The sequence below is a fragment of the Bufo bufo genome, chromosome 5 (genome assembly GCF_905171765.1).
Source record: "Bufo bufo chromosome 5, aBufBuf1.1, whole genome shotgun sequence".
Lineage (NCBI taxonomy): Eukaryota > Metazoa > Chordata > Amphibia > Anura > Bufonidae > Bufo > Bufo bufo.
Window position 1 is genome coordinate 316,966,968 of NC_053393.1, and position 11,289 is coordinate 316,978,256.

Genomic DNA, 11,289 nt, shown 5'->3' on the forward strand with positions numbered 1-11,289 from the left:
CGTAGGGCTATGTACCAATGTTATCTCCCACTTCTCTTTAATCCAATTTACCACTGCCTTCCAAAAAGATTGGACGAATTCACACTCCCACACACAGTGTTGTAAATCTGCTCTCTCCGTTCCACATTTCGGACATGCCGTCAGATACCCAATTTTAGGTGTAGGCCCCGCAAAATTAAATGCATATATTGCTGAATGTATGAGACGGAAATGTGACTCCCTCCACCTTTCATATGGTACCGCTTTGCATATTCTCTCCCACCCCAGCAAAACTTCCTCCACCGATAGCGAGACCTGTAATTTCCTTCCCCATTTCTTGAAGAGTCTGGCTTCCACTTTCTTATCAATTGATTCTCTCATGACCTGATATAATTGGGAAATAGAGTATCTCGTGGCCCCCTGTCCCAGTGAAAATGCTAGGTATTGGCTCGTGCATTCGCTTGAGACATCTATTAGCCTCTGTCTACAAAAATAGATAGCCTGTTGATAAGCTAAGAACTGTGAATTTTCTAGACCAAACCTCTCACATAACTCTGGGAATGTCAGGTATCTCTTCTCGGTAATATGCAGCATATCCAGAAATGAATGAATTCCCTTGGCCCTCCAGACCCCAAACATTTTGTTTTGAGACCCTAGAGGGAACTCCGGATGATTCCAGAGTTCCAAGTTTCTGGATGCTAAAAAAGGTCTTTTGGCTAGTTTGCGTACTTCTTTCCAAGCGACCATAGTGTCTCTTAAAATTATTGAGTGTTTCAGATGGGGTGGGAGCAATCGCCTCCTGGTATGTAATAAGTTCACCAGTGGCCACTTAGCCGAGAGTTGTTGCTCTAAAATAGGGTCTGAACAGTAGTGTGTTTTGTGTATCCAGTCCAGGCAATGCCTGAATAGACATGCTAGATTATAGATTCTCATATTTGGGATATTTATGCCACCTTGGATTCTAGGCAACATTAACTTAGATAGTGATACTCTAGATTTTTTCCCTGACCACAAGAAAGTTGTGAACATGGACTGGATATTTTTAACATCAGAATGCTTTAGAAGCAGCGGTATTGTTTGCATGGGGTACAGTAGCTTTGGGAAGCATATCATTTTAATGACGTTACCCCTGCCCGTCAGAGACAAGGGTAGGTTTTTCCATCTCTCCAGGTCGTTTCTAATTGTTTTGAACAGTGGGACATAATTGAGGGCATAAAGAGACTCAGGGGTTCTCCCTATTTTGATCCCTAGGTATTTGATGTGTTTCTCAGCTATTACAATCTTGCTACATGAATCCGGCAATACAAGTTTAGACCTAGATGCACGCAATGTAAGTAACATACATTTGTCCGCATTTATCTTGAACCCCGAGACTGGTCCAAAAGAGGACAAGAGGTTTAACACCTTCTCTAAATCCATCTCAGGATCAGCCATGAAGACAAGCAAGTCATCAGCAAAAAGCGAAGTCCTCACCTCCTGGCTCCCCACCTTAATGCCCCGGAAAATATCCCCCTCTTCCAATATCCTAATCAGGGGTTCTAATGCTAGGTTAAATAATAATGGTGATAAGGGACATCCCTGACGCGTTCCCCTTGCCAACTGGAAGGGCGCTGACAGAAATCCTGGCAACGAGATTCTGGCCTTGGGGGTCTCGATATATTGCTGATAGGAAAACCCTAAAGGGGCCTACAATCCGCATCCTGTCTAATACCCTATTCATCCAATCCCATCTCACGTTATCGAATGCCTTTTCCGCATCAAAAGCCACTAATGAGGGCATTATAGATCTATCTGATTCCCATCTTACTGCGTCTAAAACTGTAAGGACTTTGCGTATATTAGTAACTGCAGCTCTGTTCCTAATAAAGCCTGACTGAGATGGAGACACCAAATCCGGCATTAACATTGACAACCTATCAGACATTATTTTAGCTGCTATCTTTATGTCAACATTGATAAGTGAGATGGGTCGGTACGAAGAAGGAAGTGTGGCGTCTCTCCCCGGCTTGGGAATTAGTTTGACATAGGCTATATTATCAGAAGATGATAATAAAGAGGATCCTGAAAGGACATTATTGAAGACTCTCGTGAGGGGTTCTGCTATCTCCCCACCTAGCATCTTATAAAATTCTATTGAATACCCGTCTGGGCCTGGCGCTTTATGTAGTTTCGATTTTTTAATAATCCCTAACACCTCTGACTCAGTGAACGGCGAGTTCAAAGTATCTAACTGAGCTTGTGATGGCGAGGGCAGACCAGTGCATTTCAGAAAGAACTCAGACATGTGATCGGCTGGGCCAGGATCCTCATAGAGCTGTGCATAAAAATCCCTCAAGATAGAAACTATTTTCTCAGGATTTGTATGTATCCCACCCCCAGGATCAGCTATGGATGTTATGTGGTTCTGTTTTCTGGAGTTCCTTACCAGTGATGCTAATAGTCTACCTGCCTTGTTTCCCTCCCTGAAAAACTTGGCATTGCTGCCTGACATATCTATCCTTGCCTTCCTCTCGTACCACAGCTCATAATTATTTCTGGCCTCCTTCCAACGCAGTCTAGATTGCTCAGTGGGCGCATTCATGTATTCAGTATAGGCTGAACGTAGGATCTCACTATAATTCCGCAATGCTGATGTTACTTTTTTCTTTATCCCCCACGTATATGCCATTATGCGTCCTCTCAGCACCGCTTTTGCTGCATCCCAGTAGAGAGATGGAGAATCCTGATATGTGTTATTATCTCCCCTATATTCCCAGTACCAACCTCTGAGGAGATCAGAGAAATTCTCGTCTTGATATAGGAATGACGGGAAGCGCCATAGAATATTCGACCCCTTAGGCTGCAACTCTGCTATGTTTATAGAGATGGGGGCATGATCAGATATGATCAGGTCGTGGATTCTGGTACCTAATATCCTGTTAGTCAGGCCACCAGAAACCATAAGATAGTCGATTCTCGACCACGAGTCATGTGGATTTGAATAAAATGAGTATTCCCTACTGTCTGGATTTAGCATTCGCCAGGAGTCAATCAATGCCGTGTCCTCCAAGAACTTTGCCAGGGCCCCCTTTGTAATAGGAGGGCGCTCTCTAGAATTCCGTATTGGTTTCCTGTCTTCTCTTAAAGAGGCCACGGCATTGAGGTCTCCCCCCACCAGCTTATTGACTGACGTATCCCTTTCAATAGTCCCGGTCAGGTCATTCAAAAAAGGTCTACTATCCCCATTAGGACCATATACATTATAAATCTGAAGCTCATCTGTTCCCAAGGCGATTTTTACTGTGCACCGTCTACCCTCATCATCGTTTGACTGATCCCTGATGGTGCATGATAGATTTTTGTGAAATAAGATCATTACTCCTGCTTTGCGGTTTACCGCTGGAGAACCCAACACCCTACCTACCCACATCTTTTTCATCCTGGGATAATCCTCTTCTATCAGATGAGTCTCCTGTAAGAGGGCTATATCAGCACGGAGATTCTTCAAGTGCCTAAGTATCTTGTTGCGCTTTTGAGGTGAGCGCAATCCTTTTACATTCCAGGAAACTACTCTCATGGAGGGTTCCACTGGTCACTGAAGCTGATTAAGGAGTGATTGAAGGCAGACATCCTATCAACAAGTCTAAACAATACCCTTCCCCTAACCCCTCCATTTAACAATAACAAAGAATAAACATAAACATAAGCATAGATCCTTAGGGCGGTAAGCCCAGAAAGTAACCCTAAAGGCCACATTTGTTTGCTCAGAACCTTCACTTTTTTCCCCATGTGAAAATTAGCGACAATGGTGTTTTGATCGCTCTGCTCCCCACCTCCCCCGCCCTTTAAAACATCATCCCAAATGCCTTTTATAAACACATGTAGTACTTTGAAAAGAAAACCGAACCTATATTGCCCCATCCATCCGGCCCGCCTCCCGGACCTGAGAGATCCTGGCCCCTGGGACAAAGGCTATGCCTTTAGACCCCAAGGGAGCAAACTTCCCATGATCTCCCTGGCCCGAGATGCCACCTCGAGCAGACCCGCATGTCAATGGGTCCAACCCCCCCGATCCAGAAGACCGGGGCCCCCAGATCAAAGATCTCCAGGGGAGCGAAATCGCCCCCGACCTCCCCGACTCAGAGGAGCCGCCCCAATAAAACATACCAGCTCCCGCGTTACAGATCGTCCCGGGCTCTCCAAAGCCCCCGCGGCGGAACCCCCAGGAGAGGAAAGAAAATCAAAGTCATCTTGCTCCGCGGTGCTGGTTTGGACTGATTCGATCCGCCCGGGGGCGCTCCTGGAAGTCCGATCCTGACGGGTATTCGGCGGAATCCTGAGGTCCCCACTCTCGATGTCGCGGTGAAGTCTGTGCTCCTCGGTTAGATGGTGAGTATCCTTCTATGGCTGCCAGCGCTTCATTTGGCGAGTGGTACATTGTAGACGAACCATCTGAGCGGAAGATCCGGAGCGAGGCAGGGTAAATCAACGCAAATCTTACATTCTTGTTGTGCAATTGCGTGCAGATCGGAGAAAATGCTTTGCGTCTCCTTGCCACCTCTGCAGAGTAATCTCCAAATAGCAGGATTTTCGCCCCTCTCAGCATTATGGGGCTTTTGCGCGCTTTAAATGCTCTAAGAATGGTCTCCTTATCGGAGTAATCCAGGTAGCGCATTATGACCTGTCTTGGTCTGGAAAGTTGGCGGTCCTCGCCCCGGTTAAGTGGGCCCACTCGGTGTGCTCTCTCTACTTTACAGAGTCGTTGGATTCCCAGGGCCTTGGGCAGCTCAGTTTCGCAGATAGCAACCAGATCACTTGCCGGGATTGCCTCCTTCAGCCCCACCACTCTCAAATTGTTGCGTCTGGATCTATTTTCCAAGTCCTCTAACTTCTCACAAAGTCTCTTATTTTCTGTAAGGACTTTCTGCAATTTGAAGAGGACAGATTCTGTGGTGTCCTCAATCACTTGAATCCTAGATTCCGCGGCATTTAGCCTGGTATCATGCTCCTGTACAGTTTCCTGCAGTTGTTGCATCACCCGAGTGACTGATGAGGCCAGAGTCTCTTTTAGGTCAGGAGCTAAGTGAGCGGCCACTTCGATTGCAAGCTCCTTATAATCAATGTGCCTGATTAGTGAGTCCGGCATGAGACTCTGCATCTCCCTTCCCTCGTCGGGTTGCTGTGAGAGAGCCTGGGACCCGTCGCCGTCCGCCTTCTCTGAGTTCGGCGCCATAATGGCGGGTGCTGCGTCTCTCTGTAGCGGTGACGACAGCACTCTGGTTTTTAGTTTCTTGCCCATATTAATAAGATACCGATCCATACAGCGTGTGCGGACCGTGTGTTCTCTCCTGTCCCACCGAAGTTGAGGGTGTATGGGCAATTTGTCTCGGTTTGTGGCAGGTTCATGGGGAGCTCACTTTCCAAGCGACTTCACATGGCGGCGCCGGAACCGGAAGTCATGTTGTCGATTTAATGTGATAAAGATTTTTTTTGTCTTTTTTTGTATAATCTCTTGTTCTACATCCTCCAATTTTTTTATTAAACTGTTTTGTAGTTTTATAAATTCCTCCTCTTTTTTTAAAATAATCTATTTTTGTTCGTATCTGATTTACTTGTTGTTCCAATTCTATAACTATTTGTTGTCTCCTCTGTATTACCAGTTTTACTAGTGCAGTGGACTGTAATTTAAAGGGAACCTGTCACCGGGATTTTGGGTATAGAGCTGAGGACATGGGTTGCTAGATGGCTGCTAGCACATCCGCAATACCCAGTCCCCATAGCTCTGTGTGCTTTTATTGTGTAAAAAAAACTGATTTGATACATATGCAAATTAACATAAAAGAGTCATATCTTACTTGTGTGACCAGAGAAGAGTCATATTTTTCAAGCTCTGACTCATCTCAGGTTAATTTGCATATGTATCAAATCGGTTTTTATACACAATAAAAGCACACAGAGCTATGGGGACTGGGTATTGCGGATGTGCTAGTGGCCGTCTAGTAACCCATGTCCTCAGCTCTATACCCAAAATCCCGGTGACAGGTTCCCTTTAAAGAAACACTCCCATTGAGAGTCAAATTCCTCGTTGTGATGCTGGGGTTTTATATAAAGTTAAACCTTTTGGTGTGATACCTGCGTTTAGGTAATGTGATAATGATTTTACCTCCCATTGTTGTCTCAATTGTTTTAAGATTCTTTCTAAATTTCTGAATGTTTCCACCATTGTGGGATCCCATTTCCCTCCATTTTTATTTATCCCTTCTTTTTCTATAAAGCAAAAATTCTCAATCCTCTCTTTTTTATGTGCCATAAATTGCCATATGTCCACACTATCTGTTTGCATGATATCTTAAAACACAATAATACAATGACTACTATAATACTCTGGGAGCTAGCTTCCCTTCTTTGGATGATTACAAAAGTATGCAATAAAAAAAGAAGAATGGGGAGCTCACCAGAAAAGAGCCAGACCTGCTACCACCCAATAGCTAATACAATTGATAAATACACTAGTGGTCGGCTCACAAGTAATCAATTAAGTATTTATTATTAACACAACATTTGCATAAATAAAAACACAATTATAATCAAAATGAAAATGAAAATAATAATGGTAAAGAATGTGCAGATAAAATTTGTTACGGTCCCTCATATATTATAGGTTGCGGAGCTCATGCAACCTACGGTTCATATGGTACAGTTCATATGCTGCAATTTTCTATCCTAAACTATTCCAGCCAAATTCACTTATAGGGAGTTGTGTGCTTCACTCCATATATAGCTGCATTGGACTCTGGTAAAGAGCGCAAATAGCGCCGGACCTCTTCTATGAACGCAATATAATCACCGGAATTTTGCCATAAAGTGCAATAACGCAGGACATTCCAGGTAAGCCCACTCATAGGGTTTTGAGTGCACTATACCATATACAATTGCACTTAAGTTTGATATAAAAAAGCTCAAATAGCGCAGGCCATTTTTTTTATTGCATAGATAAAATCATGATATATATCTGACAATTCATACATCATTGAAAAAATTTGATAACTATAAATCTAAATGATGATGCATGATTTACTGTAAAACACAATCATGACACAAAATAAATAAAAAATAAATAACTAAAAATAAAATTCATAAAGTAAGAACATCGATCATTTATCATGGATTGTGGATTGTTTATCATTAATCACCACTTTAATGAGATCAAGATCTGGTATATAAAGGAGGGATGAGAACAATAGACTACATATATTTTCAAAACATCAGGGCATAAAATACTAAGTCCAAAAAACATGCGCAAAAAAGACTAGAGAGAAGAAAACTATCTAAGTCCCAAAACATGCATAAAAGAAAGGAAAAGGTTTGGGAATACTTCTAAGTCTAAAAACATGCGCATAAGGAATCCCTCAAAAACAACTAAGTACAAAGTCATGCGCAGTGCCCCTGTGGTTTAGCACCAAAGAGGAAAAGTTGGCAGCGCAGGCGCAGGAAGGTAAGAGGTCATCGCAAAGCACACCAATTAGGTTGTGCTAAATGATATTGGACATCGATTGGCAGTGATTAATGTCCAGTGACACAGGACGGATCCGGATAGGCTTCTTTTCAAATATCCTTTTTATTAAAGCAGATAAGTCAGATTCAATTACAACTTTATGGCATCATATCGCATATACAGTTACAGTGACATCAATCCAGCATTATACAAATTTTGTCATAGTCATTACATTACTATCTGTATACATCTTGAAGTCCTGTATACTCATGCAGTGGTACACATACTATTTATCCTTCACAGTACAGTTGTCACATGACCTCATGATTCACCTCGTTACGCCAAACCTTTTTTCTTTTTCGGTTTCATGACTATCTGTTGAGGAACGGTTGAGACATATGCATATATATCCATGCATGCCTGCAAACACGTGCGGGCATGTATGGTATATATGTGCATATATTAGACATAGCAGCATGGGACGATGTGCGCAGATGTGCCCAGCATCTGCGCACGTCTGCCCATGGTGATCCCCAGGGGCTCATGCTGGCCCCTGTGGGAAATATGTGTCCCCTGATAATGTAGGGGCTTGTGCCCCCCTGATAATGTAGGGGCTTGTGCCCCCAATGTAGGGGCTTGTGCCCCTGATAATGTAGGGGCTTGTGATGTGCCCCTGATAATGTAGGAGCTTGTGATGTGCCCCTGATAATATGTGGCCCCTTATATAATCCCCCTTAGAAGTATGATTAATGTATACATGTGTATGGATGTGCCCCAAGCATCGATACACATGTATATTCATATTATGTCCCCTTGTCATATCCCCATACCATATAAATCCCCCCCCCCCCTTACATGGACACAGATGCATCAATGTAGATGTGCCCCAAGCATTTACATTGATGTAATCTGGGTGAAGGCGCCAGGATGACCGGACAAGGTCCGGTCATTCTGGTGACCTCAAAAGGATTCAAATTCAATAGAATTTGAATCCTTTTGTTCTAATTATCTGCAGTCCTGCTGGAGATAATTACACATGATAGAAGAAGGGGAGAAGCCTCTCCTCCTTCTATTATGTGCATTCCGACAGTGCGATTACCATCGCACTGTCCGGAATGCGAGGTGCAGCAGGCGGGAGATCAAAGGCTTCTCCCGCCTGTCTGCAGCGCGTCCCCGATGTGCTGGCCGGCGCAGTGACGTCATATCACTGCGCCGGCCCACGTGGAGGATGGGAGCGCGCGCGCGCCCCCTGGTGGCGCGGGAGTGCGGGCCGCCGGGGGATAAATATCCGGCGGCCCCGGCACTCCAGAGTTAGGAGAGGGCCCCCCATCTTGAGAAGCGCATCGGCGCTTAGGCTCTGGGCCCCCACGTGGAGGAACGCGTCTCGTCCTCCGAGGGGGTGAGGATCGGGGCCCCCACTGGAGAGCGCATCGGCGCTCAGGACATCGGGACACCCCCCCACTCACCTTATAGAGGAGCGCGTCCTGCGCTGACCCGACCGGACCCAACCCCTGCAGCCCTTACCCCCCCTTCAGGAGGAGAGCGCATCCTGCGCTCAGGAAGAGGGACCCTGCCGGACATCTCCACCCCTGGACGGACGAGCAGAACCCTAAGTATCACCCCCTTTATCCTAACCCTGTTACCCCTGGTCTCCCCTGGTTACCCCTGGTCTCCCCTGGTCTCCCCTGGTTACCCCTGGTTACCCCTGGTCTCCCCTGGTTCTCCCCTGGTCTCCCCTGGTCTCCCCTGGTCACCCCTGGTCATCCCTGGTCTCCCCTGGTCACCCCTGGTCACCCCTGGTCTCCCCTGGTCCCTGTGTGCCTACTCTCCCCTGGTTCACCCCCCTATAGACCCCTGTACCCTGAATAACCCCTAATCCACCCCTATCCACACCACCTCCCCTGATTAACCCTTTATTACCCTGATACCCTATATCCCCTGATCCCCTACTGACCCCTGGAACCCTAACCCTGATTAACCCCTAGTGGTTACCCTGGTCCTGTAGAGCATGCTTCTGCTCTGCAAACAAATCCTTTTAACCCTTCGTCATACCCCGTAGGGACAGTGAATAGTCAGGTGGGGTGGGTTCATATACTTGAATGTGTAAATTGTATAGTTAGTTGATGGGTGGAATTGGGAATGTGTAGTGTAGTTTAGGATTGTATATTTAGTGCTGTATTGTAGTGTACTGCGTGCGTAGTGTATTGTAGTGTACTGCGTGCATAGTGTATTGTTAGTGTATTGCTTGGTGTAATAAATACTGTTATATTTATACCCTTTTGTGTAGCGTGTACTTGTTAGCGGTAGCAAGTTAGTAAGGCGCATGCAGTTAGCATAAGTGATCAGTGTAGAGCATAGCGAAAGTATTGTAATTGTTATATAAAGGCATAAATGGGCGGAGTTATCACTAGATGGCTCCTCCCATTTATGAATATTAATTATCGATATTTGCATAAATATTGGTGATTAATATTCTCCCTTTACACTATCCACTTTTATTTTCTATATAACTTTAACCCCCAACTTTATTGCAACCGACCCCAACTAACCCCCCCCCCCCCCCCCCCCCCCACCCCTTTCACTACAGGTCTACTATATGGTTCGGTACCTTCACTCATGTGCTAAAAGCTAGGTTATTCTCTAGTCTTCAATCTACCTGCAATGTCCCTAAGGTATTTGCTAATTTTCTTTTCAGATACCACTCTGAACCTGTGAATGGTTGCATAGTTTCCAGCAATTCAGTGTTGCTTAGGGCTACCCTTATGAAAGGCTCCCATCTGCTAAAGAAAACATTGATTCTCTTTCCTTTAAATTGTTCTGCCTCTGCTCTTTCAAGTTGAAAGCATGACTTAGTATGTAAGAAAACTTCGTCCATTGAGGGTGTTTTAGGTTGAAGCCACTCCCTGAATATACACCTTTTGGCAGCTAGCAGCAGCAAATGCACCAACGGGGTTATCTTTTGTCCCTCGGATGCTACGTGGAATATGAAAAGCTCCGGAGCAAGCAAAATTTCCACTTTCAAGTGATTTTTAATTTGAAAAATTATCTGTTTCCAGAACTTCTCCGTTTCCGGACAGGACCATATCCCATGATATAAGTCCGTACCTATCTCTTGACATTTTGGACACTTAATGATTCTATCCGTTTGGAGCAAAGTGGAAGCCGTAAATAGCTCTGTGCATCATCCTGAAGTATGTCTCTCTCCATCCTTCGTTTGGTGTCACCTTCCTAATTGTCTCCCATCCTCTCAGTATAATTTGTTGTATATCTATAAGTGGGAATTCTTTCTTCCATTTTGAGAATATGCTTTCGGCTATCTGCCTTTGCTTCTTCTCCCTCAAACCCCCGTATAACTCTGAGAGTGACCTCTTCCTGAGTCCCTGACCTGTAAGCAAATCAAAATCTTTCAGTCCCATTTCTCTGGTTAGGTTTATTACCCGTTTAGTTAAAAAATCTTTAATTTGTGAAAATGCTAGCGGATGTTGGTTGCGTAATGCAGGAAATCTCACAATGAATTCTTCGTACTTAAGGTAACTCCCTGTCTGTGCATCCCAGAAATCCCTTACCTTGCCTATCCCCAATTCTTTCCATTTCTGAAAATGTTTAGCTTCACTCCCTGCTGGGAATTCTGGGTGGCCCCAGATGCTCATGTGCTTAGACAAACTAAAAGGCAATGAAAACATCTTGCGTACCGCCTTCCAGCCTGCCACTGTATCTTTTATCAAAAGACTACCCTTGACCTCAGGAGGCATGGCCCCATATCTAGTGTGCAGCAGCACTGTCAGTGACCAAGGCGCCACCAATTGTTCCTCTAACTTGGTATTCGTGTAAAATTG